Source organism: Rhinolophus ferrumequinum, chromosome 18 (assembly GCF_004115265.2).
Source record: "Rhinolophus ferrumequinum isolate MPI-CBG mRhiFer1 chromosome 18, mRhiFer1_v1.p, whole genome shotgun sequence".
In the NCBI taxonomy this organism is placed as follows: Eukaryota; Metazoa; Chordata; class Mammalia; order Chiroptera; family Rhinolophidae; genus Rhinolophus; species Rhinolophus ferrumequinum.
Genome location: NC_046301.1, coordinates 54,495,161 through 54,516,219, shown reverse-complemented (window position 1 = coordinate 54,516,219; position 21,059 = coordinate 54,495,161). Strand labels below are relative to the sequence as shown.

The window sequence follows — 21,059 nt, the reverse complement described above, 5'->3', positions numbered from 1 at the left end:
TACTGATTTCCCTAAGTCTCTCACTCAGACAGTCCCCAAATGAATCGGTTCCCACAGTCTCACAAAGCAGTTTCTGAGTCACTGTCATCCTGCTGCATCTGTCTTGTTCTGCTCCTGTTCTGCTTTCAAAAGATCACCTGAGAAGCTAGTGAAGGAATCTCACAAGTGCAATTAATGATCTTTACTAATTTGCCCCAGTCAGTGCCAACACCAGTGATACCCTAAACACTAGAGTGAAAGAATCCTGTAAGATTTGCAGAATAACAATTTTTTTTTTTTATCTCCTGAGCCTTAATGCTGAGTCCCAGAGTCCTCAGAGATTCTCACCTGAACAGTTTTCCTTACTGCTGACTTTTAATATTTAACCACTGAGGATAAATCCCCATATTGGAAGCTGGAAAGGGTGCCATATGCTCCCTGTCCATTCCTACACCGCCTCTTTCCTCAAATCCTGTCATCTGTGCCTTCCCAGATTGTAAGGTGAGTCTTTCCATGTATATCAATGGATGCAAATAGGAAGTTGTAAGTGGAAATTGGGTGTATTGAGCATTAGATTAGCCAGGCACACTATCGTGTGATTAAAGCAACATCACCGCAATCCACGTCTAAAACAAAAGCATTTCCCAAAGCTTCTCCAATGTCTCACTTATAGAAATCATATTCTTTGAAATAAAATTCCAGAACAAAAATATTTAAACAGCCCTAGGAATGAGTTGTACTGAGATTTTACTTGAAAAAAATCTACATCCATCAAGTAGTTAGTGTTTCATAAATAATAGTTGGCAAGATTATTAATATCTTGTTTTTTGAATTGCTTTGGAAATATCTTGTTTTTCCAACTGGAAGGTAAGACATGCTGAACAGATAAGAAACTAAAATTATACCCCACCCCCCAAATAATTACTATATAAGCCCACACACACAATGGGCTGTTGCAATGACATCTGTTGTGTTACAGCCGACAGAGCTTTCACAGACACAAACCATAAATCTGACATGAGCCATCATTCACGAGTTTATGATTTCCTCTATATTTAGTTGTTTTCTATTATCCCACACTGACCCTTGTAAGAAAAGATTGAATGCTGTTCCTACTCAAGTACCAGAGGATTTAGTTTTTATCTGAACTTCACATAAATAGCTCAGTAAAACATACCTTTGCATAAACAGTGGTCACATTCATACTCGGGAGAGGGGAAGCACAGAGAGATAGCATTGACAGGTTTAGTAAAGATTTATAACTAGAGCAAGGACATAGTCCTGATTCTTAGATGTGTTTGAGAAATGATAGCACTTTGAAGTTTTCTGTTTTCAAACGTAGGTTGGAAAAGCTAAAGTGAACCCGCAGGATGCCCTTCTAGCTGACTTTTATAAGCGTATTATAGAAATTCTATATTAAAGATTTCAGCTACATTACTTCCTTTCTACACTCATTTTTAGAACTTTTCTTTTTCTAAGAAGAGAAGTAGAATGTGTTTCTGTACACTAAATTCCCTATTTTCTTCCTTCTCGAATATTCGATTGTTCTAATATGTAGGGGGTTTGATTCTTCTCAGGGAAATTGAAACATAAAGGCATAATTTAATTACAATATATTAAGGATGCCTAATTGTTTGACATAATTAATATAGTGTCCATAGGTCTATCACAACATACAATAGCTTAACTAAAGATTTTTCGACTGCGATGGTACAAAAGCCATAAGCATTCAATAGAAGCAGTACTTTGACTTTTGATCTTTCCCCCAGGCCAGTGACAGCAGTACAATACTCTCGGATGCGCGGCAGAAGCAGCAAATTGCAACTTCCCATCCACCACTTAGTTGCAGGGGCAAAAACTGGTACTCTACAGTGCAGGATTAAATGCACTGTCGGCTTACTATATTGCAAACGTACAATGAGTTTATCAGGACATAACCCCATCGTAAGTCAAAGAGCATCTAATATACAACAGACAAAATTTCAAATACCAAAGTTCTCTACCTCTTTTTGAAGAGTTTAAGAGATTGGGGGTGGGGAGGGCAACTAACAAACAAAAACAATGATCAATGTAATCTACGAAATGAGCAGAAATATAACAGAAAATGTCAATATTATGACTGTAAAATAAATGATTAAAATCAGAAAAAGCAAAGAACTGAAAAGAAAAATTAACAAGCAAACTAGTGGCTCTTCCTCACATGAGAGGTGGGGTATTAATGGTCTATAAACATCAAAAGATTCAAAACTTCACCGATGATTAGGTGAATATAAATTAAAACACACACACAAAAATGAGTTATTTCTTGTTACCAATCTATTGGTAACAATAATAAAGTGTGTTTACATCCAACACTGGTAAGGGTGTGATTAAGTATGTTCTCTGATGTGCTATTGGTGGAAGCATAATTGTTTTAGGCTTTTTAGAGAATAATTTGTTATCTCTGAAATTAAAATACGACTCTGCTTTAATGAGGCCATGATGTCTCCCCGTATCTTCCCTTAATAAATGCTCATAAAATGACTACAAAGTAGTGTGCACAAGGATATTCTTTGCTGCACTGGTTGCAATAAGAAAATTTAGCAATAATATAAATGTCAAACAATAGAGGAATGCTTAAATAAACTATGAACCATCCACCAAATAAAATCTCATACTGTAGTTATAAAAATGACAGTGTTTTAGTAATGACACAGTGTATTAGTAATGAGGTATCTCCAAAACCATTCATTTTTAAACAAGTAATACCTGATTAAAAAGAATACTATATATTTTAGTGCACATATATGTAATTGCTTCAATAAATGAACTGAAAGATAACTCAGCAATCTGTCTATTCTTCTAAAAAGAAAAGTGCAATGGATGCTTATAAAAGAAAACTTCTACGTAATAATATATATACTTCTGCATGGTTTGCATATTGCACATATGCATCAAAACATATCAAGAAACCATGCAACCTTATTATTTTTCAACCAAATAAAAGTAGAACAGTGAGATGGCATTTTCATTTCATGAATTAGGAATACATAATCTTAAAGAGCATTCAATGAAATTGGCACTTTCCTATATTACTAATAGCAGTGTAACTTGCATGTAGAAAATAATTAGTAATTAACATCAAGGATTATTCACATATTTCTGCCCTTTTTAGTAGTAATTCACTTCCTAGTTGACTTTCCTGAGGGAATAATAATAAATATGGATAAAGCTTTATGTAGAGATATTTATTTAGTACTTACAATTGGTAAACTCAAAAGCCCGTATATAAGTGAATATTTATATACACAATGATACAACCACTTGATGCAACCAATAGAATAGACATGCTTAAAAGATATTATAAAGCACTAATTTAAGACTAATCTTTATTCAATAAAGTTATATGAAAAGAGCACAGTATCACATAAATAGTATAATTAAACCATTAAAAATAAAATAAGCAAAGCCCATACATGAATGAAGATAAATATACCTAAAGGCTAACTTTGGTTAAGTTTGGAGACTGGATTAAGTTTATTTTAAGTCTTTAATCTTCATTCAATTAGCATAGTCCATAGTCTAGTTTCATAAAAAAGAAATATATATATATATACACACACACACAGTCACAGTCTAAGTAACAAAATAATAAAAACAGATAATTTGAACTATATATATATATATATATATATATATATATATATATATATATATATACACAGAGAGAGAGAGACAGAGAGACAGAGAGAGAGAGTTGAAATGATACGTAGGAACTCTAAATGCTCATGTAGCTGTCATGATAATTGCTAATCATGGTTTTAATCTGGAATATACATTTACTAAGTATCTAGATAAATGTACAAACTGTGCTTGGAGCTTCAAAAAAAAAGATTGATCAATGTAAAGAAAGACTCATCTTCAGAGAGATATAGACAAAAATAATGCAAAAATTCTTCAAATATCAGAATATGTTTGGACATGAAATTAAATGCAAAACACATGTTAATACAAAGAATATTGTACTGAATCAACCAAGGAGATGATGGAACAATAAATTCATAGAATAAGTAAGTAAGGGGACCAATAAAAAAATGTTATGGTCTGTAATATCAACAAAGAATTTGAGCACTAGAATAAAACTAAAAGTTTGCCGGAAGAAAATGCTTGCAGCTATGATTTCAGTAGATAGAAGGGTAAAGCAATAACAATTCCTTGAACACTGGAAACAGAAAAGCTTTCTCTTGTCAAGACATCAGTCCACAATGTTAATCAGAGATTATTTTTTTATATTTCTCTAAACTATTCTCTCTTTGAACATTTGCTTTGAAATCCAACCTGGCATAACTAATTATTTTTTTACAACTTCTATACGCAAAATAGTACATTTAATAATTGTTTTAACTCTCATTTCAACAATACTGAAAGATTTCCCATTTTTAAGTCTGTTATATGTAATTTGGTGACTTCACATCAGAATTTAAATCAAATGTGATTTTACTGCAAATCTTTGAAAAGTAATGTTGATTTCAGAGATTGAACCAAGCGCACATAGTAAAGACATGAGGGCAAACAAGTCGGAAGTAGTTGAATTTTTACAACTATTTTATTAATTCTGCTTGACATTTTAATCTTACTGACTTTAGTAGTCTTTCTCTGGTGAATTCTTTTAATTGGCACAATGATGCTATAGAGAGATGTGAAGTTTTATGAGAATGAGAGTACAAATAGAAAAACCAAAGTATGCCTGATACTTCTGTTGTATATCTGCTCAAATACTATAATTTTATTGCTTTTATTGCTGTTTGTATAATGGTGATGGTACTAGTTAATCCCCAGAATACTAAGATAATAACTTAGTTTTAAGAATCTCAGTATTTTAAAACAAAAAATCCCCATGAAGGGCAAAGATAAGTTATTAACTAGAATGTTTATAATAATGAACTTCAAATATGGTTGCATTGCTCTTGGATGAAAATTAGATGGCTGTTACCTTTTTAGAATACTTTTCAAGGTGCTAAGACTATTCAGTTGGGTAGAATAGTCTCTTTGACAAATGGAGCTGTGACAAATGGATATCCTCAACCAAATAATAAAGTTGGTTACCTACCTCATACCATATGTAAAAGTTAACTCAAAATGCATTTAATAAAAATAAAATAAAATAAAATAAATAAAAACTAAGTGAAGCTATAAAATGCTTGGAAGGAAACTTAGGTATACATCTTCATGATCTTGGATTTGGCAATGGATTCTTAGATATGACTCACAGTCTAAGTAACAAAATAATAAAAACAGATAATTTGGACTTTATCAATATTAAAAATGTTGTGTAGCAAAGACCACAACTATCAAGAAAGTGAAAAGACCATCCACAGAATGAGAGAAAATATTTATAAATCATACATCTGATATTGTCTAGTATCCAGAAAAAATAAAGAAGTCTTACAATGCAAGGACAGAAAGACAAACAACCCAATTAAAAAATGAACAAAGGGCTTGAATAGAAATTTCTCCAGTGAAGATATACAAATGACCAACAAGCACTAAAAAGAAGTTTAACATAATTAGTCATTAAGAAATGCAAATCGAGTCAGAATGAAATGCTACTTGACACCCATTAGGATGACTATCATAGAAAAAGATGAATAATAACAAATGCTGATGAGGATGTGGAAAATTGGAACTCATACATTCCTGGTGGGAATGTAAAATAGTTCAGCACTGAAGAAAACAGTTTGTCAGTTTCTCAAGAAGTTAAACATAGAATTATTATATGATCCAGCAATTCTACTTCTAGATATATACTCCTCCAAAACTGTAAACAGGCATTCAAACAAATACTTGTACACAAATATTGATAGTAGTACCATTCTCAATATCCAAACTGTGGAAACAACCAAAGTGTCCATTGACAAACACATGGATAAACAAAATGCGGTGTAGCCGTATAATGGAATATTCAGTCAAAAAGGAATGAAGCACGGATACACGCTACAATGTGGATGTACCTCAAAAATGTTAAGCTATGTTAAAGAAGCCAGATACAAAATGTTATATATTGTAAATTCAATTTATATGAAATATATTTCACTTATATACATTATAAATAGGTAAATCCATAAAAACAGAAAGAATATTTCTGGATATTTCCAAGGGTTGAGGGAAGGAGGAATGGGAAGTGATTTCTAGTAGGTCCAGGTTGTCTTTGGAGGTGATGAAAACGTTTTGGAATATTTTGAAACTACAAACAGGTGATGGTTGCACAGCATTCTAAATATACTAATGCCATGAATTTTGAATCTACTAATGCCGTTTTGAAATGTTAATTTTGTTATGTGAATTTCACCTCAATAAAAATATATTTTAAAAAACATGATGACTTAAGTTACTAATAATTTGTTGCATAATGCATATTTGAAAGTTGCTCAGAGAGTAGATCTTAAAAGTTCTCATCACAACAAAAACATATTTGTTAACTATGCATGGTGATGGAGGTTAACTAAAGTTATCGTGGTGATCATTTGCAATATATACAAATATCGTATCATTATGTTGTACACCTGTGAATGAATATAAAGTTACATGTCAATTACACTTCAATAAAAAACCTAAATCTAAATATTAATTAATGATTAAGCTAAAACTAAACAACAAGAAAGGGTGAAAATTGCTGACTAAGCCTAACTCATGATAACACAATAATGATATCAAAGAATTTGTCTCTGCCTTGTGCACATTTGAATAGTAGTTTTACCACATCCTCAGTCCATCCCCAAGTTTAATTGTTGGAAAAACAAACAAACAATAAAAACAGAAACACCCCATAGAAGACCCTAATAGTCATTAGACGTAGAAACAAAACAAAATATTATCAATGCAATTTAGGTTATTCACCTGAAAGAATTAGAAAAAAATTACATTTTTAATGTGCGTATTTAGAGATTCTCTGAGTCTACCGTTATCCAAGAGCTATGCTTCTAGACCCTCCTTGGTGTAATTTTAGTATTTAGTTCAAAGGGGTCATTTATTTATCATGGGAATATCCGTCAGGTGTTTTAAATCTTTTACCATATATATTTTGACCATGTATATATATGATAAAATAGGTAAAAAAAAAAAAATATATATATCTATCTATATATATATATAGATAGATATATATATAGATATATAGATATATATGGAGATAACCTAAGTTTCATTAGTTAAACTAATGAGAAAGGAAAAAGTGTTACAGGTTGGGAAGCAACACAAGCAAGAAAGTTCAGAAAACAAATAAGAGGAGAATAACAATCAACACACTAGCAATCCCAAGATATTAAGTAAAAATTCATTTTCCTCTGCATCTGGAAAATATTAACAGACCTATTATTTTCTTCCTTTAAATAGTGATATGAATTCTAATGTCAAGCAAGAATATTCCAATTCAGGTACCTAATGATTGTTTGTATAGTGAAGATGTATGTTTTGGAGTCAAGATTTGAGTACGGGTGTCCTATTGTCACGCAGGGTCTCAGCTCCCGCTCCCCACATAAGAACACAAGATATGGTGAAGCCAAAAAGGAACACCCATGGAGCCATAGGTAGGGGAGTCATACCACTATATTCTCGCTGGCAGCTGGGTTGGAGACACAGGAAGCAGGAGCCACAGAATCCGCAACCTGACGTCCGCTTCTCTGCCAACCAACCTCACTTGCTAACTGCAGTCCGCACTTGCCAGCCGCCATTCGCTGCTAGCGTAGCCATGGCAATTATATTAGTGGCCAACTAGCCACAGCTGATGGTCATCCGATCACAGTTGATGGCCATTTACTACCCGAGCCAGCACCTTTCCATGTGAGGTCGAGAGCCTGGAAACTGCACTCCTGGCTCTGTTCCCACACCTATGTACTAGTTTGTGACATTTTTGTATAACTTATTTGACTCTTTTCTTTGTTATACATTTTAATGATGCATAATCAGTTAAGATTAGAGAAATATATGTGCAAAATCTGATATATTGTAGGTGTTTAGTAAATTACAGCCATTATCATTAACGATAATTGCAAGATGTCAAGAAAACATATCAAAATTACAAATAATGCAAATATCAGTCACTTGTTTATTACTTTAAGAATTTAGATCATTTCCCTGTAAATGGGCGGATGAACACATTTATGAGCTATGATTTTTTCCCCCCTCAGCAGGTTTTCTCTTTTTCTTTTTTTGCCTGTACACTTTGTTCTAAGGCTCACTTAGCTATTTTGGCTTTAAAATAATTTCTCATGTTTTACCTACCGAAAAGGTACATGCTGCATTGTGGGAGTTAAACATCTAGCATTTCAGAGCGCCAGCCACTAATTTGCTTTGATGTTATTCTTTAATTTATGTCTACAATGGGTGGCTGAGTGATGAATGCCCTACACATATCATTTCTTTATTCAGAGAACTTAGCACCCAAATATTAGAAATGCTATATGGCAAAATATTTCTGCTTAGGCCATTGAAGCATATGAGCCTATGTTTACATTAAGTGTTTACATTAAGCCTAATTCTAGTGCTCGTTTCAGCAGCACATATACTAAAATTGGAACAATTCAGAGAAGATTAGCATGGGCCCTGAGCAAGGATGACACGCAAATTCGTGAAGCGTTCCACATTCAGCCTAATTCTACATCTTTATTATTGATGATATTTTTGATGCCAATCTGTCAGTATTCAAATATGAAATAACAAATGATTTTCTCTGAAGCCCAGTGATCTAGTGTAATACATATTGTATCATTATTCTTCCAAGACAAAAATTTAAGAGGTATATCTGATATAACGGTCTTTGAATGATAGTAGGGTGTCTGTTCTTCTGATAACTATGAAAGATTAAGCGTATTGTCTGGTTGCCATGGCTAATTAGAATAAACAATTTAGAGAATCGACAAAGCCAGGGACTTTTCACTAACTCTCTAAATTGCTGTGTGACGTTGACAATTTAAATTGTCATATTTCTCACAAGCTTTTCCTGGTTTTTGTTTTGTTTTTACTGAGATTTTATTCCCCTATTATTTGGTCATTTTATTTTAAATAGAATTGAAATCATTACCTGTTCTCTCACCATGTCATAGCTTTAGTTACATACAAAGTATGAGTTCACCAGCACTTTTCTTCTGAATTCATTTCTGTGAGTTTTTAAAATATTTTGCATGAAACCATACCCAACACTGGGGCCCTTGATGGTCTGTACAAATTGCCAATTTCCCAGATGTAGTTTCAAAAAGTAATGAAAATTACTTTTACTATTCAGTACATTATACTATAATGTCTGCATTGGACAACATCTCTTTTTACATTGTTTATTTAACAAAATAAATAATACTATTTTAAATTCCAATGGTAGCTTAATTCTGAAGTAGAATATTTAGTACATATGTATTTAACTTATTTACTTGTTTTGTAACTCTAGTGAATTTTGCTCAAAAACCGACATTTAATAATGATGCAAATTGAATGAATTTCTCTATCTTGTAATCAAGGCCATCTATAAAATAATTTTTGTTCTTCATTTCATACTATTTTTCAATAATGCCACCCTATACTCCAGCTACGTTTATATAGTTACTAATGTCTCTAATATGTTCATCCTTTCCCAACTTTTTAATTTGCTTTTCTCATGGTGTCCTATTCAGAAACTGGACTAGGTACTAGAAACACATCACTGAATGTGGACTAGTCACTGCTCTTGAGGAGTTTATAGTCTAGAATTAGTAATGTGGGCCCAGGCACCTGGCTGTCTGACTTCAAATCCCACCACATAACTGACTGTGAAGACCTCAATGATCTCGTTTCCTCATCTGGAAAATGGGAAGAGCAGCACATCTGCTCCTAAGAGGTTTGTGCAGACTGAATTAATTCAAGTAACACAAACAAAAAGGTGTCTTGCACATACTCACTGCCATACCTGTTTGTTAAATAAATATTTTAAAAGTGACACTAACAAATCCACAAGTTACTTTAACACAATGTATTGAATGTTATAATTAAGCATGAAATTCCATTAGAAAATGCACATTTTACACAGACTGGTGGAGATTATGGCATATGTCTTTCTGGAGGAACTAATGTAAATGTGAGGACATGATGGTTTGATGAAGATGGGGGAAATGCATTTCAAACGTAGGGAGCAAAATAAGCAACGTAGTCTGTAACAGCAAGTACAAGATGCTTTCCACTATACGAGTGCACTCTGTAAAGCAGACACATTCATTCTATTTCTAACCACCTTGAGAGATAAGCCTTGGGCTAAAGGATCTGCAGTACACACAAGAGACACTCATCGTCTCATGCATTAATTCTACAATAGTATCCTCAACTTCTCTCAAACACACTTCTGAATCACATTTCAATCTACTTCATGTAGAGATCCCTGGATAACCTATTACACACATAATCCCTCAAAAGAACAGGAGGCTGAAGAACCACAGTTGTGGCTTGTTGCCAATGGAATTGAGGATACTTCCTGTTCTAGCACTAATCACATTTTCACACCTCATGGCTTCTGTACTCTTCATTCAGCCTCCTCTGTTCTTCTATCTAAATCATGTCTATTTGCCTACACACACAAAACAAACATAATTTTTCTAACTATAACATATATTTTTGTATAGCATTCTTTAAATCTGGAGGTTTAAAAAAAATGCAGTAGGAAACACAGGGAAAGCACCAGAAAACAGAAAGGAAAATGCTCCTGAAAGAAAGAGATTCCGTTACTGAATACTGATTAGCACTCAGGACCTTGTCTTTGAGGACTCACTGTCCTGAAGGTCTTGTCCTTGTATCTGGACTTCTGCATTAGCTTTCCAATTGTTCTCCATCCCTGCCCTCTTAAAATATAATCTCCACAACCACTACAGTGACACTTTTTAATGAAAAGCAGATCCAATCCCATCACTCATCAGAACCTTTAATGCCCTCTATCACATTCAGAACAATATGCAACTGACCCTACTTCTCCAAATGCATCTTTTACCACTAGAGCTGCAGCAGCTTCTGTTCGTGCTGCTTCTCAAACATGCCAGAGGATTTCTGTTCAATAACTTCGCATTCATAGTTGCCTCTACCAAAAATACTTGGCATGAAATTAGAGACCTAATTCCAAATTCTGTTATCTAACCCGAGAACTACTTGGTAACGTTCTGCTCAGCTCCTCTCTGCTTGACATTATATAATTTTCATATTTCATTCTCTGTTAATGTCTATAAATTCCTTGTTTGCAGGATTATTGAGAACGCTGTAAACGTTAAACGTAAAATACTCAGTAGACTGCCTGGCACAAACTAGTAAAGAACATCTACTATTATTGCTGTTCTAATGAGATTCATGAGATTTCTGAACAAGAAAACGAGTTTTTCCTCCTGAGCTAATGAAACTCTTATTAAGAGTCCAGAACCAATTTTCCTATTTAGATTGCCTAGGCTATTTCAGAAACCAGATAGGTTTAGAACTACCCCAGAGAAAGTGAAGCTAGGAATCCAAGAGGGCTAAAACTAACATATGGAGGTGCTAAAGTGCCAAGGTACAAGCATAGCTGAGGGAATCTGAGTATGGAGCCTGGGCTTAAGGGCTCTCTATATTGCTTGCCCTTTAGAATTCCTCTATCTGTCTATAACAAACTCCCCTCCAAAAAAAAAAAAAAAAAAAAAAAAAGGTAGGAGCATTCCTTTCAGGATGTGTAAACAAAGTGCCCTACGGATTTTATTTTATTTTTTTGGAAATAAAACAGACCATAATGCAACATATTTATTAAAAGAGTGTGAAAGAAGCCATAGTGTTGCCTTGGAAAGGACCTATGGATTGTAAACACATTACAAGGTATTACAATCCGATCACAGCTTTACTTACCTATTTGGAAAGTATCTGTTAAAGCTGTTTATGGAGACCACAAGGAAGAAATAATTTTTATGCTCCTTTTAGTTTGCTATAAATTCAGGAACAATTTTGCTTGAACAGCTGATCTATGAATTAATAATGAGAGACCATAATTTTTTTTTTCACTAAAGTATGTCAAGTACTTCCTTTGTGTTTAAAATTGATGGGCCTGAAAATTCCATTTCTTTATATGAAACAGATTTTGAAGGCATACGGGGCAATCACTACCTCCCTCGTATTGAGAGTTCTTTCCAAGATCACTTCTTGGCTGGCAATAAATAAATACACAAACAAACAAACCAGTTGAGCTTTGAGTTCAGTACGAAATAAAATGTTATAATCTTTTCTTAAGGACATCCTGAAACTATTCTCCAAAAAAAATCATGGGAAGAGTAATTTTTAGAAAAGTGTATCATAATTTATCTCAGAAATGCTGGCTATCTAAAGAAACAATTAACTTAGTCTTCCATAATGTAAATAATCCTTACGATTGTTTTAATTAACTCTGTATGCCTGAATTTTCATTTTGACTGGTTTAGAAGTGGGAGAATTTTATTATATTTTTCATTCAGTGTGAGCTTGAAATTATCAAGACAAAGACATTAGTGAACATTCCACCATTGAAATAATTGGACATATATAGTCCATGATGAAAATACCCTCTTCTCCAGACATGACATCTCTAGTCTTGAACATGGAAACATCAGCAGATGAACCAAAGTCAACTTGAAGGTGACCTGAGGCAGTGGACAGGGATTGATCTTTTCAAGTATTTTATATTGCTCATCATCAGAGGGCAGGAAGGAGAGGGAATAAAGCTTTTGCAGAGGTTAAAAAATTGCCCACATTCTCCATGTAGTAAGCACAATTCTTGTAGTAGTTGTAATATAATTATTTTGTCATTGGATATAGAATGTCAACTTATTCAAAACATTTATTTACTATTTACTGGTAACATAGGGCATGGCAGTGAATGATATAATGTGCCGAAGGCAAGTAGTCCACCCTTTCTAGGTTTTATTTTTTGAGAGGCAAGGAGAAATTTCCTAAATAGTGTCTGTAGAAGACTTATATTTTATTTTACTTAAACAAGTTTATTCCTCCTCCTGAAAATTTTAATAAATAAATATATATATATGTATATATATATATAGTTTTATATTATTTTCTCATTCTATCTTTTTATTCATTTTTTCCTATATATAGGGAATCTTGCTTCTTTCCTATTTTTCTGTAGGACTCAGTATGCTGATAAGATTTTGTAAACGTGCAGTGTTTAAGCATCAAATTTGGAAGTTAAGTTAGAAAGTGGTAGAACACTACTTTGGATCTTTGCAGATACACGCTCTCAAATGAGCTTCAGTTTTAAGAAAATTAAAAATACAAAAGGTTATATGATATTAGAAGTTTGTTTTAGAAGCAGACATGAAAGTTAGAGGGAAACTAACTAGGAAAGAAAATTTTTGTATCATTAAATGTTGCTATTCTGGTTTAATGTGTAAATTTTCCATTGTTAGATATTAATTATATCAAAGTATGTCAAATATAAATATACAAAGACTCTGGACTGCGTCTGCTGCTGGCTGAATGTCAACAGAACAGGTTGAGCCTAGAATTTATTTGTAATTAAGGACATACTTGGCAATGTGGTAAATTGAACTGTATTATAGGTATCATAGATCTTTGAGTGCTTCGATATTGCATTTTAATAGCTATTCATTGCCTAGGAAGTTCCTGTTCCAAAAAACATTTGCCTCCATTGAGAGAATGATTAACATTTGGGAGTTCTTATGTAATATCAAAAGACATTAGAGAGAAGCACAGCTTAGAGCCAGATGTTCTTGTCTGAGACGATCCTAAAACCGTAGAGTTTGCTTTGGAGCTGGAGGGACTTTGGAGGGGATCTGGTTCAATCCCTTCATTTTACAAATGAAAATCTTGAAACCCCAGTGAGATTAAAAGATACACCTGAAATCCCACAGCTCACGTATTCAAGAGCCAGGAGTAGATGTTATGTTTCTAAACTCTATTCTATTCCTCTCTCAGGAGTGAGATGGTCATGAGTAGAGCTTGAAACTACTGTAGGAAAGTTTTATTTTTAAATTGGTACATAAAGAAAAAAAAAGTTAACTATTTAGGAATTTAATCCACATTTTCTTCACTATATGCAGAGATTTTTTTTTCTAAAATTGATGAATTATATATGATAATTATTTTCAAATAACATTTATTTAACAACGATTATCTGTTAGATTCTGCCCTGAGAGAACTGTTTAACAAATTTTAAATAGCTTACCTGGAGAATATTACTATCTAGAGAGTACAAAGATAAACAAAAGCCTCTGATATAAAATGCAATATGATAAATGCTGCAATCGCTGCAATCATAACCAGCTTTGAAAATATAGGAAATAGTGTAATATGGATACATATAGGGGATAGTACATGGAAAATCTTTAACTGACAGAATTAGATGTAGGTTTTAAACAAAAGACAGACTCTTGTAGGCAGATATGAAGGAACGTGGGGATTTTTAGCACAGGTATTACCGAATTCACTTCTACTGCATGCATGCCCCTTTCCCTTTCCAAGCTTGAGGGCTTAGAAGCTGTTAGATCACAATAAGTAAGAGTTAAAAGTGATACAATTGAGATGGAGGATTATACATTTCTAAAGGGGATGCTTTTGTTTTTTTTCCTCATGTAGGTGGAGGGTCAGTGGTCTGTAAATGACAACATGGGCAAAAATGGTGAAGGCAAACAACTCCCTCTCTCCCAAGGCTGTTTAGAATGAGAACGCCAGGCATGTGTACAAAGGAAAACTTCAAAAAGGAGAATGAAGTTTTATTAACGGCAAGGAGGGTGAACAAAACGCTGATTAAAAAAAAAAAATCTATAGATGTAAGGAAATTTAACTCAAATAGCTGCCCATAAAAGTGAGATACTCTTGAGGTCTCTCAAGTCATTTTGGGCCTATGAGCCCATCTGGCCAAGACGTTTTTCACATTTATCTTTAAGTGGGCCATTGATGGTGAAAATGAATATCCCATTCAACAAAAGCATTTTATCTGAAATCTTTCATATGTTGTCTTTCAATTTCCCCTTTTATCTCTTGCTGTTGATTAAAAAAAAATAATAGTAAGCTGCTCAATTATCATCTTATATGGCTACAGAATGGTATGAATACCAAAGATAATTTTCTAGTTCTCTAGCTCATAAATCTAAATGAACAAAATACAATTGAACTGAAGTATATCATTACTGAACAAGGATTCAAAAGTAAAATTAAATTGATGAATCTAATACAATGAATTAATGACTGTAATCAGATGCTTGAATTTTTTTTACAGAATATTCCATTATCATATATGAAATAACATTTTGAAAGAGACAAGCAATCTACTCTGATATAATAGATCAGAAACAAAAATCAATTTTATAGCCATTCCTTTCTCAGATATTTGAAATGGAAGTATATACTGTATGCTTTCTAAAGCTTATGCCGATAGCTTTTGATAGTGAGGACAAACATGGTTGACCACTGCTTTTAACACACTGGCACCTATGAAGAAGGTTCTTAGGTGATGATAAAAATAAGGAGTAAACAAGTGTTTTTTTTTCTACTGGAAGTAATTTAAGCATTGAAAACACTAGACATAGCACTACACACTTATTATGAGGCATATTATAATCAGTATTATTTCATTGATTCAATGTCCTATAATATGATATGCTATTATTTGCACATTAACAATGGAGATTTCTCATAAGACTTCAAGTAAAACAAATTTTAGAAATATGTCTGATCAAATAATAGGTTCAACAACTCTCCACAAAACACAAACAGACAAGGGGTTACTAAGTAAACCAAGACAGGGTAAATTTTAAATGGAGGTAAGTATGTGTACATGTGTTGGAGGAGTGGGTGAGCAAAGTGTTTAGGAACACTTCAACCCAGCACTCCAACCACACTAAGTCAGTTTGTATCCCAGCTTCACAATTTAATACCCGCGTGACATTGAGTAAGCCAATTTCTCTCAGAGTCTGTCTCCTAATTCATGAAATGGGAATAGTATGGTTGTTATGATTAATAATAGGTTAAAACATGCCAAGAATGAAACATTGCCTTGCACAGATTAAACATTTAATAAAGATCTGTTATTTGTGATGTGATATTAAAAATATCTGAGAACGGATAGGTTATAGACAACAGCCAATCAAAATGCATGACAACGCAGTGTACACCTGCTTCATACCAGCCCCGGTTATTCCATACTCATAAAAATATGTGCATATGGAAGACATATGTATGTACAGGGTGATTGGAAACTGACTGACACTTTTGAATTGGTGTTACTCAAAAATTCTTACATATGTACCAAGTTGTAGAGCTATCCTTTTGTGCACATAAGGATTGTGTCAGGTAAGTTCCCCAAATAATGGCTAAAGTGAGTTGGCTGTGAAGGAGGCATTTAATCATGCCAGGGTCTGGCATATTTTCTTGTAGTGACCAAAGATAAAGTATTGCCATTTTCAGAAGCTGCAGGTCCTGACAGAAAAAGATACTGACAAACAATACAATATCTCCTAATATTATTAGAGTCATAGAGAAGAATAAGGTGACTTTGTTGGTCATCTTACAACAACGAGACAACTTTTGATTTTATTTATTTATTTTTTTCCTTTTTAAACAGATAAGAGAATAGCTATGATGTTCCACAGGGAGTATTAAAAACGAACATGTCACCATTGAGCAGGTAAGGGATTCACTAACAAACAGATCTTTGTTCCATTCTTGTTTGTTTGTTGCTTTGTTTTGTTTTTGTTTCAGTGGAGAACACAATGAGAGTGATCACATATCTGGACTTGTTGGTGAAGTGTTTATTTTATTTCTCCCTACACCTACAGAAGGTCTCTGACAACCTCATTTTCTCACAGAAAGAGGTTCTGTCCTGTTTTCCTCATGCTGTTCTGAGTTTCCTAATATACATCTACCAGGCTGGTGATAGTTCATTCTGTTCAAAACACTGATCTGCTTCTGGACCTGCTAGAGATCACATCTCAATGACTCCTTATTTTAGAGATTTCTGTTTCTGCCACATGTTCCTTTTAGCCTTGAGGAAATGAAGGTTTTATCATGGCTGTAATTTCAACCACTAATGGTGTTTTACTTCAAATGGTCTGAGATGAATTACATTATAGGATTGATGTTTAAAAAGGCACATATTGAGCATGATAGAAATAACTGTGAGTCTTGTTTTCCCATTAATTTGAATACTGATATTCTTAGTAAACTGAATAATAAATTTTGAGAGTGTTCAGACATTTAACTGCCTGGTGCTCATTAGGTAATAAGCATGCAAGTTTATCATTTGATTACTTTGATACCGACATTAAAAAAAATAACTTCAGTATTCCATTTGACAGACATTTATTTAGAGTTCTTCCATTTCACCTTTGTTACAGAATGTTTTTTCTCTAAATATTTCTGGACATAGATAAGACACTCAATAGAGCTCACCTTAGGAATGTGTGAATACTAGTGATTGAAAAAAAAACTATCCTTGGTTTCGAACCTCTTCCTATGTCATGTTTACTGAAGAGTATCATTTACTTTCTCTTCAGCACCAATATTAAAATTCCAAATTAAAATGAACAAATAAACAAGGCTTCCTCAGCTCTATAAATTATTTAATAAAGATATACTGAATGTCAACTGCAGATGATATTGTTTTTCATTGTGTTACAGTTTGATAAATTCCATTTTAAAAATAAATATACTCTTTGGAGAAATACTAGCCTTGGGGTAAGCTTATACAGCTTACCAATTATTCCTCATTGCTGTAAACTTGGTTGATACCAAATTAAAAGTGAGAAATCTAATGAAATATCCACTCCAATATACATTGCTTTGAACCAGAAAAAAATTCACTGAGTAAAGGTCTCTAGAGCATTTTCAGAATATAATGAAAGACATAAATCTCCAACCAACAATCCAGAATATTTATAATAAAACCTACCTCAGAGAGAAAAAAGATTCTCTAAACTTTAGAAGAATTATAATATTCCCAGGGTCCAAGATTTGTTTTCAATCACAAGTTTCAGTCAAATCTCAAATGAATATCAAGTTTCGCTTTGAGGAAAGACCTAGTAAGTTTTCTCAGCACTTAGAGAAAATGTGGATTGGTGCAAGCCATAGAGATAGATGCTCAGACTGAATCAACAAGTGGCCCTATCTTGAACTGTTATAATGTAAGGGACACAGAAAACTTCTACAGATGGCAATCCTACAGGTTTGGTGTTACTCTAGAGGTGACTCATGACTCAAATATCTTCAAACTGAGCTGCCTCCACATGGTGTTACACATATGGTTGTTAAGTGGCAATTTCCTGTCTCCACTGCACTAAGGCCATGGGGACGTTTCCAGAAAGCTGCAAACTGGGACTTAGCTCACTGTGTTTTTTCTCTTTTGTATAGAATCACCATGCCAGACAGACAGTCAGAAAAACATTACTAAATGCGTTATTTTTAAGCAAATATTTACTAATTGATAATTACTATAACCATTATAGGAGATACTATGAAAAAAAAAGTATCCCAAGGGGCAAAGGAAAATAACATTTGTTAATCACCTATTGTGTGTTAGAAACTGGGTAAGATCCTTCAATCAACTCAAAATAGTGTGAAGTAGAAAATATGCATATTTTAGACACAAGGAAACCTAATCTTAAATTCTTTCATTTGTAAATAATAGGATATGGGGGTCTGAACTTTTTTAAACCACATGGAATTTGGGGAGTCATACAATTGGAAATTCTAGAACCAGCTTAATAATAGCTGAAATTTGGTCTACAGTAATTTAACCATAACTTATTTTTTTTCTTAATCTATTGGCTCTGGCATCTTCTGTCTTGGTTTCAGCTCTAGGCTTCTGGTGGTATAAAAATTACTGCTGTAGGTCTAGATCATCTAGACCAGCAACACAAAACTTCAGTCTCTTTTCTAAAGTCTCAGCAAGAGGCTCATTGCAACAATGTGGGTTCAGAATGGGTTACATGCCCATGTCTGAACTTATTATTGTGGCCAGAGAGAATTTGGGGACTTATTTGTCTATGCTTCTGTCAGGCACTCTGCCTCTTCAATTAGCAAGTTAAAAAAAACTTATGCAAAAGATATGGACCTTAGAAAAGGGCAGGGTGAATCCTTAGCAGACAAATTTTTTTTTAAATGTCCTTTCCATAGTTGAATTTGCTTCAAATCACACTGGTAGAACCTGGATTTGCATCTATTTTCTTACAGTTCCAAAGTATTAGTTCTTTTAAAAATACATATATGTAATAATTCATATATTTATATATATATTTAATTTTCTTTAAACTGTGTGTGTGTGTGTATATATATATATTTAATTTTCATTAAACTGTAGTAATGTTTACATTGCACTATAGGAAAATAAGGCAAAATTTGTATTCAATGTTCTATTGGAAGCTAGAATGGTGCCTGGTATGTGACTGATTGATACAACCATATTAAATAAATAAGTGACATGTACTAACAATTGATGTGAGGTTGCACGCCCTTAACAAGAAGTAAAGTCTGAGGACAGAGCTATCATAAATGACAAGGGGACAGAAAAAGTTGCATGAATTAGAGTCCATTTGACTTTGACCGGAAGATCAATATAAATTAAGTGATCTAAATCAGAATCTAGAAAGAGCACTTCAAACAAAATAAATAAATGGAAGCAGGAAAATATGAGGGCTACTCAGGTTTACATTGGCTGGACCATAACATATATGTACATTATTTTTAGGAGCTAAGGAGGGGGTTCAATGTAGTTTGAACTTAATTTATACACAATAGGAAACATATTAAGTTTTTTTTGTTTGTTTGTTTTTTACTTTTTCTTTCTAATGCAGAGTTGTATCACTACAGCTATAAACTTAGGAAGATGAATCTAGTAGTTCTCTGTTTGGTGAATTGAAGCATGGAAAAAATGAGATGTACAGAGAAACAGTACTAAGAGTAAATTGCATTAGCAAGGTGAGAGGTAAGGGAGCTCAGCCCAAGGCTGTGTGTAAGAGACTGGAGAGGAAGAGATTAATAAATAGACATTATGAAGTTGGACATGAGCAGAAAGCAAAAAATTACTGCAGGGTCTGCAGGGACTGTAGACACCACACCACATTTTTTCTCTGTCCTTTCTGAAATCATTTACCTTTGGAAGAGGATAATCCAACTGATCTAAATGATATTAGCTACTATGTGAAAGGTCTCAAAGGAGCCTGAAGAGTTAGCTATCTTCCAGTTGAGGTCTGTGTGAGTCTCAACTGCAAATGAGAAAAAGAAAATTGAAAATGCCAAAGCGACTTCAATTAGGGAAATTATAGCAAATTTTAGAAAAGGTGGTTTTGAGATAAGCCTTTAAGTCATATTAAGCAGCCAATGAAGAAACAAGACATTCTGCAAATAATTGCAGATAGGCAAGAAAATATGGTGTAGGTTTGTGGTGAGGAGTCAAGTTTTATTAAAGCAGGGGTACATAACAGCAAGAGAAGGGAATATTTAAAGGTGAACTTAGGTCAATTTGCAGAACACATCATCAGTCATTAGGTTCTGAACTCTGAAAGGGAGATAAGGATTTCAAAATACTATAATATATTAAGTGCTAAGACACTGAATTTAGACAGAACTGAGTTTATAGCTGGTTCTGACACTTATTAGTTAAGTGATTCACCATATGTGGAATGGGGATAAAAATTTATGTAGCTATTAGTTTAAAATGAGGCAGTGCATAAAATATTCTTAGCTCAGCGTCTGCCATAGAGTAAGTGCTCACTGTTTCCTAATTACTATGAACATGTTATATAATAACAGTAGTAATAGGGGAAAAAAAAACAAAAACAAAAACAAAAAAACCTACAAGCAAGCAATATAACCAGAAGGCATGTAAATGATACAGTAAATTTAGACTTGACTTTATACTCTGACTTTAGCTTCTATATTAAAATAGTAAAATTATAATCACTTTATTATTTTATGTAGGACAAGAGGAAAGTTGGAAAATTACTGATGAAACTCTGTTAGACAATATAAATAAATGGTAGTGTATTGCCTGCATTTCAACTAAATTTCTCATGTACCTGGTCCACTTTTTCTTAACATTGTCATTCCTTTATTTCCTACTAAAATTAAAATTA

At 33.4% G+C, this 21,059-nt stretch overlaps 1 protein-coding gene and 1 non-coding gene across 2 annotated transcripts in view; one reads left to right on the top strand and one right to left on the bottom strand.

Annotated features, from left to right (window-relative positions):
- FSTL5 (follistatin like 5) overlaps positions 1–21,059 on the bottom strand; it is a 631,294-nt gene that overhangs the window by 6,778 nt on the left and 603,457 nt on the right. The gene's annotated exons all lie outside the window — the stretch shown is intronic.
- Positions 8,498–8,604, top strand: LOC117038596 (U6 spliceosomal RNA). Its single transcript, XR_004425689.1, has one exon. It is a non-coding gene; the product is annotated as a U6 spliceosomal RNA (small nuclear RNA).